Here is an 8,506-nt window from a genome sequence, read left to right on the forward strand (position 1 = left end):
CTCTGGTCCTCGACACCAGAGGATATCTTCAAGACTATAAAGAAAAGTAGGACGTTAAAAAAGACATTTTTTGAGGCACTGGACTTAGAGTACAATAAGTCCACATACAATGATGTTAAAATATAAACAAGAAACTTTAAAATGTCAAAGTTGGAAGAGCGAATAACTTTTCTCTCATCATCGCTAAAGAGACCCTACCCGTAGACCATGGGGTAGAAATTATACATAGTGATGAATGCAAGTACCTGCGCATGAAGATAATTCAAAGTGGAACACTCGTTGCTGCAATAAAAGATAGAAACATACAGGATAGAAAAGCCATATCCATGATGAACGGCATTCTGTGGGACCAAACAATATCTAAAGCGAACAAGCAGCTCATACACAATTAGCCCAGGAAATACAGCGATACCGTGTAATTTTCAGGGGCAACTCCGAATTGCATGAAAATTTGGATTTATATTCTACTTACCCTCCACTTCAAAGTTGAAATTGTGCTGTTGGTTGCTTTTACTTGGGGGGTGACAGTCACCCCTTCTCGGAGGTGAAAAAACATATATGTTCAATATAAGACCGGAAATGGATAAATTGACGGATTTTCAGTAACTTTTGTACTATAGAGTTCTTTACGTAATTGAATACTTTTTGAGTTATTGGCGATTGAAAATGTTTATTTTTCGACAAAGAAAACTACGTTTTCAAACGGTTTTTCGCAAATAACTCAAAAAGTAAATATTTGATAGAAAAAAATATCCTTAGAGCTTATAAAAAACCGAAAAAAATGGTGTATCAGTAAAGTCTATCAATCGAGTAAAAACAAAGTTTTAGCTCATGAAAAATACGTTCTTATTCGTCTAATTTCAAATCGAATATTTCAAGGTGAAATCATTGAACAATTACGCACTTTTCGGGAAAACCCATTTAAACTTTTTTAAATTGTTTATAAGAATCTTTATTTTAATTGTTTATAAAAGTTTCTAGCATTAAAAATAAGCGAGTTAAGCTTAAAATAAAGTTGACCCTCTATTTTTTTGGAAAAAAATCATGAAAATCTCCCCTTGTTTAGCTCCCAAAATGAAATTAATCGCTACCGCTTTACAAACAATTTACTTACTTATCTATTTTTGAAGTTATACTTCTTTAGGCGCGATTGAGATTGAGGGTGAATTTATATTGATCTTCGCGCATGCGCACACCGACGGTATGTTATTAGTCGTTATACGGGCTCTGATTGGGTGTTGACATGATCTGTCAATAATAAATAATTGTTCAATATGAAGGTAAACAAATGTATAATATATTAGTTTTATTGTTGTGAGGACAGAAACAAAAATAGTTTATAATTGTAGTGACTTTTAAATAGTTTTTAAAGAAACAGGTACGTAATAATTGTAAATGTATCATAGGTACCTACCTATTTGAACCTACCAAAATACATAGTATGTAATACTTTTATTTACATAATTTGATTACCATCAAAATTTCTATCAATATTCACCTAATATATTGTTTTATTACTCTATGTTTTGTTGTATTTTTTCAATTCTAAATCATTTCAATTCAAAATCAAAATAATTTGATTTATGTAATGTCAAAAATGTATATGTATATAATTTTATTTTCAGAAAATACGTACTCAGTTTAAAAAATTTCCGACAATTAATGTTCAGAAATCATTTGTGGCATTTTTAATGTGTTTGTGTGTGTTTTATTCTTTAATTATTTTAATTTTTGGCACTGTTTTAATAAAAATGTTTGAGAAGTAGTAAGTATAAATTAGTTTAATATTTAAATAAAATATTAATAAAAGGTATATTAATTTCGTTTATAAACATATAATCATATAATAGAAGTATAACTTCTTACGTGCGTACAAAGTACACACACATTCTTTATTTATATGATCTGTCAGTCTCAACGGTTTAACACTAGAAAGTCGGAGGGACCAATTTGGCCCCTGTTGCGATTTGAAGTTATTGTAGTTTTTTTATTTCGGGCAATAATAATTTCATACTTTATGACTTTTAATATTTTGATACAAAGACTTATTTAACACAGAAAAATATTTTTTACTAAATTTATCAAATGGTTTTTCTAGCAAATCTACCATAGAAGTCTAAAGGGGCCAAATTGGCCCTGTGTAAGTTATTATCGTTTTCTGGGAAATTCTACGAGCCTTTCTTTTAAATTCCTCTCGGATGGGTGAAATTATATTTATGTATGTTTATTGTAAATGGTTACCCTTACCCTTATACTGGTACTGATTATCTACATAATAAAGATAAAATTGTTGGCGAACATAAGTGAACACAAATATACAATTGTGGGTGTAGAGGACCAAATGACGCGTCTTTATAATACAAAAATAACTTCAAGACGATGGCCTATGTACGTGTTTTATAATACTCTTGACTTGGAAGCAACAAATGCATAAATTATTTATAAAGAAATAACTGGAAGTAGACTCAGCCTTTGTAAGATTATTTTTCGGCTGTGTGAAGAATTATGGCCCCATACCTTGCATCCCGAAATCTGGAACTATGCCTAGCAACACCAGGTCTACCAACAACTATCACTGTTACTATCCAAAAACGACAAAAATACCACTTAAAAATATTTTGTAAAGGAAATCATACTTCTAATCATTGCCGCGGCTGTAACAAGACAATGTGTGTCAAATATCAAAAACTGCAAACTGTATGGTGTTCCGAATGTTTTTGATAGGCAGCGAATGTGTTAAACAATGAAAGTAAAATATAAAATCAGATTCTATCGTCTAAAGTAGATTTAATTTCTTTAAACTGAGTTTTAATTGATTAAAGAACGTGGGACTAAAATGATCCCTTCCGGCTTTCTAGGTAGGTAAGCTAAGCCCGACTTTCTAGTGTTAAAATGCTTATTTCTGAAAGGGTTATAGTTGAAAAAGGTTGAACGGGTCACTAATCACGAGTGTATATAAATTTTGAACAGCCATATCTTAACCAATTTTTGTCTTACGGAAAAACAACATGAAACTAGCATATTTAAAATAGCAAAACCTACATTTTTTAGTGTTTAAGATTTTTCTTATCACTAATACTTTTTAAGTTACTTTGAAAAAAGGGAACTTCTCAAAAATTGTTGGAAAATATTTTTTAATATAAAACCAGTTTTTTTAAATAAGCACTTCAAGCCAATCAAACTTACAGATCACATAAACAATACACATACAGGTAAAATAAATGGTAAAGGGGTAACGATTAATTTTATTTAGGGTGCTAAATATAGGGAGGTTTTCACGATTTTTTTTACCAAAAAAAGGAGTCAACTTTTTTTTCAGAGTAACTCGTTTATTTTTGATGCTAAAAACTTTTGTGAAAAAGAAGTATAAAACTTTTTTAGATACTTTAAAAATGTTAATAAGCTTTGCCCGAAAAGTGCTTAATTTTTCGGTGATTTTGCGTTGAATTATTCGATTTGGAATTAGACGACTAAGAACGTATTTTTCAATGTCTATTAAGCCAGATCATCCATTTCATAAGTCCATATTTGGAATAGTTTCATATTTTTTTGCTAATTTTTTGCTAATTTATTACCACAAAAACAAATTTTTTGCTCCACCCCTAACCGAGAAACAATGGTTGATGTAGCTTAATATTATGTCACATCATCGATAGCCATATCTCGCGAACCTAAAGAGCTAGAAAATCGTACGACGCGGCATATTTTTTTGCTAATTTATTGCTGTCGATCTGCATATTTAACATACCCCAAAATCACCCCTGCTTCCCTTACAGCTAAACAACACCCCCAAAAAACAACGAAAAATCTTGAAAAATGATTTTTGTGATATAGTTGACGGTTGATATTTAATTGCTAATTTTTTGCTGTCATTAGCCGTAAAAAACAATTTTTTTGCTCCACCCCTAACCGAGAAACAATGGTTGATGTAGCTTAATATTATGTCACATCATCGATAGCCATATCTCGCGAACCTAAAGAGCTAGAAAATCGTACGACGCGGCATATTTTTTTGCTAATTTATTGCTGTCGATCTGCATATGCAACAAATCCCAAAACCACTCCTGCTTCCCTTACAGCTAAACAACACCCCCAAAAAACAACGAAAAATCTTGAAAAATGATTTTTGTGATATAGTTGACGGTTGGTATTTAATTGCTAATTTTTTGTTGTCATTAGCCGTAAAAAACAATTTTTTTACTCCACCCCTAACCGAGAAACAATGGTTGATGTAGCTTAATATTATGTCACATCATCGATAGCCATATCTCGCGAACCTAAAGAGCTAGAAAATCGTACGACGCGGCATATTTTTTTGCTAATTTATTGCGGTCGATCTGCATATGCAACATACCCCAAAACCACCCCTGCTTCCCTTACAGCTAAACAATACCCCCAAAAAACAACGAAAAATCCTAAAAAATGATTCTCATGATATTGTTGACAGTTGATGTTCAATAACAAATTTTTTTCTATGATAAGTTCTATCGATCCAAAGCTTATTTTAAATGTTTTTTAATGATACTTATGCACGTATTATAAAAATTGAGTTATCCATCACATTTTTTCGGTATGTCAAAAAAAAATTGTTTCATTTTTTGTTTATTACATTTTCTGTTATATCTCGAAAACTGTTTTCTACAGCAAAGAGTAAAATAAACTATAGCCAAGAACTTATTCTTCATAAGAATGTATTGAAAAAAAATTCTTGGTTGTAATTTATTTTACTCTTGGCTCTAGAAAACAGCCTTTCTTCGTTCAAGAACGCTTTTTCTAAGATCGGTAACTACTTTTTTTATGAGTGTAGCCGGAGTGGTATCGAAGTGACTTATATTTAATAATAGTCAAAAATCGATCGATAAATCTCGGAGATATGGTTCGATATACATTGATATGGTAAAATGAAAAATTCATATTTTTGCACGTTTAACAAAATAAAAAGAGATGAAGATCATTAAAATCCATCGAGCAGTTTTCGAGATACATATAACAGAAAATGTAATAAACAAAAAATGAAACACTTTTTTTTTGACATACCGAAAAAATGCGATGGATAACTCAATTTTTATAATACGTGTATAAGTATCATTAAAAAACATTTAAAATAAGCTTTGGATCGATAGAACTTATCATAGAAAAAAAATTGTTATTGAACATCAACTGTCAACCATATCATGAGAATCATTTTTTAGGATTTTTCGTTGTTTTTTGGGGATGTTGTTTAGCTGTAAGGGAAGCAGGGGTGGTTTTGGGGTATGTTGCATATGCAGATCGACAGCAATAAATTAGCAAAAAAATATGCCGCGTCGTACGATTTTCTAGCTCTTTAGGTTCGCGAGGTATGGCTATCGATGATCTGACATAATATTAAGCTACATCAACCATTGTTTCTCGGTTAGGGGTGGAGCAAAAAATTTGTTTTTTACGGCTAATGACAGCAAAAAATTAGAAATTAAATATCAACCGTCAACTATATCACAAAAATAATTTTTCAAGATTTTTCGTTGTTTTTTGGGGGTGTTGTTTAGCTGTAAGGGAGGCAGGGGTGGTTTTGGGGTATGTTGCATATGCAGATCGACAGCAATAAATTAGCAAAAAAATATGCCGCGTCGTACGATTTTCTAGCTCTTTAGGTTCGCGAGGTATGGCTATCGATGATGTGACATAATATTACGCTACATCAACCATTGTTTCTCGGTTAGGGGTGGAGCAAAAAATTTGTTTTTTACGGCTAATGACAGCAAAAAATTAGAAATTAAATATCAACCGTCAACTATATCACAAAAATAATTTTTCAAGATTTTTCGTTGTTTTTTGGGGGTGTTGTTTAGCTGTAAGGGAAGCAGGGGTGGTTTTGGGGTATGTTGCATATGCAGATCGACAGCAATAAATTAGCAAAAAAATATGCCGCGTCGTACGATTTTCTAGCTCTTTAGGTTCGCGAGATATGGCTATCGATGATGTGACATAATATTAAGCTACATCAACCATTGTTTCTCGGTTAGGGGTGGAGCAAAAAATTTGTTTTTTACGGCTAATGACAGAAAAAAATTAGAAATTAAATATCAACCGTCCACTATATCACAAAAATCATTTTTCAAGATTTTTCGTTGTTTTTTGGGGGTGTTGTTTAGCTGTAAGGGAAGCAGGGGTGGTTCTGGGGTATGTTGCATATGCAGATCGACAGCAATAAATTAGCAAAAAAATATGCCGCATCGTACGATTTTCTAGCTCTTTAGGTTCGCGAGATATGGCTATCGATGATGTGACATAATATTAAGCTACATCAACCATTGTTTCTCGGTTAAGGGTGGAGCAAAAAATTTGTTTTTGTGGTAATAAATTAGCAAAAAATTAGCAAAAAAATATGAAACTATTCCCAATATGGACTTATGAAATGGATGATCTGGCTTAATAGACATTATTTTTCATGAGCTACAACTTTGCCTTTACTTTATTTATAGACTTTACTGATACACCATGTTTTTCGCTTTTGTATATGCTACACTTTTGCTAAACATATTTTTATGATAAAATATTTACATTTTGAGTTATTTGCGAAAAACAGTCTGAAAACATAGTTTTTTTTTTGTCGAAAAATCAACATTTTCAATCACGAATAACTCGAAATGTATTGAGTTACGTAAACAATTTTTTGGAACGAAAGTTGCTTATAATCCGTCAATTTATCCATTTCCGGGTTTAGTTTAAACACCCATTTTTCTAGATAAAAAGATAAATCCACAAATCAATTCTTATATTTTAGTTCCATTTTTCTTCTTCTTCAGATGCAAATCCACTAATGGATATTAGCGATCACATTTTCCATTAACTCTGTTTATTGCAATGTGTATCAGAGATTGTATGTCGTATATCCCTGTCCATTGCCTTATGTTTCGGAGCCAGGACATTTTCTTGCGTCCTATTCCTCTCTTGCCTTCAATTTTACCCTGGATTATAAGTTGAAGGAACTGGTATTTTTCGTTTCGTTTGTTTTATCCAAATACGCCGTTTTCCTTTTCCATTTTTAATTATAATATAATCCTATTTCGTCTGTTAATGTATTACGAAATTGAAAATGGTTATTCATTCTTAATCAGATCCTCCTTCATATTTCAAAAATTTACTGAATTTAATTACTTTAAAAATTCAAAAATAAACTGAATACTAAAAAGGGATTATATAAAAAGTATCAACTCAGATAGCGCAGGTAAAGACAACTTGGCTTCGAACGGACGAATCACAGGGAAGCATCCTTGTAGGCCGCGCAGTAGATATCCATGTAAAACAAACTATTTTTATTTTAAAAAGCATCGATGTAAACCTCCTGAATGGCATCGCGCTAAACCTCCACCGCGACTTACCTGCTCTGTTCTCTTCAATTCACTACAATGTATTTGTTTTACATGGATGACGACATCGACCGCGACCTTAACCTTTACCTCCACCGCGACCCACTAGTTCTGTTTTTACCATAAGACATGTGACTATTTGAGTTAGTTCGGCGCAATCGTAGGTACCTTTAGCTGAAAGCACCTCAGGTAAAATGGGCGCAATCGTCCCATACCGTTTTGAGCTGTATTTTTCACAGATAAAAGATTACAGATGAGAAAATCACCAAAATCACCGAATAAAAACCAAAAATTGACAACGTTTAAAAATAAATTTTATTTTAAAGACACTGGCCAGTTCTTCTGCGCAAATCTTCTTTTTCTTGTTGTTCGGTTTTTTCCATTATGAGTTCGCCGTTTTCATTTTACACACCATTCTATTTTCCCAGTCACTTTTACTAAGATTTACACCCATTATCTATCATGGAATTTCCTATATACGTTTTCCATCTTCTAGCAGGTCTTCCTCTCTGTCTTTTCCCGGCGGTTGCCAGCCCAATATTCTTTTCGGCCACCTGTGCTATGGCATTATTTATACATGCCAGTACCACTGCTAGGCTATGTTTTCCAACCTTTCTTTTAATTGCACATTCTACTTCCATTCTGTTTCATATTTCCTCTGTTCTTATCCTTTCATGTTGTCATTGGCCATACTTACGCTTCATAGAGGGTAATATTCATCATTATGCTTTAACACTAGAAGCACCAGCATTTCTGCATACCTAGAAGCACTGCAGCGGTCAAAATGACGGGTATTAGAATTTTCTATTGCCAGCCGTTTTTGAATTCTTTTTTACTTGAAGAAAACCTATATTTACTTAATAACTAATAGTAAAAGACATATTTAATTAATTTAAATAAATTATTTAATTATTTAAGCACAATTTATGCAGTAGCAAAATTTTTCAATTTTGCTTGTATAAGAGCCCACAAATTTTATTTACATATGTATAATATGACAAATTTCACATGTTTTTCACTTTAACCTGCTATGTTTTCTCTGTTGCTTTTTGGGGTGTTGAATCGTGGGCCTTGAACAAAGATATGTGCAGAAAATTGGAAGCATTCCAAATGTGGCTCTATTGGAGAATACTTAAAATCACGTGGACTGACCG

Source organism: Diabrotica virgifera, chromosome 2 (genome assembly GCF_917563875.1).
Source record: "Diabrotica virgifera virgifera chromosome 2, PGI_DIABVI_V3a".
In the NCBI taxonomy this organism is placed as follows: Eukaryota; Metazoa; Arthropoda; class Insecta; order Coleoptera; family Chrysomelidae; genus Diabrotica; species Diabrotica virgifera.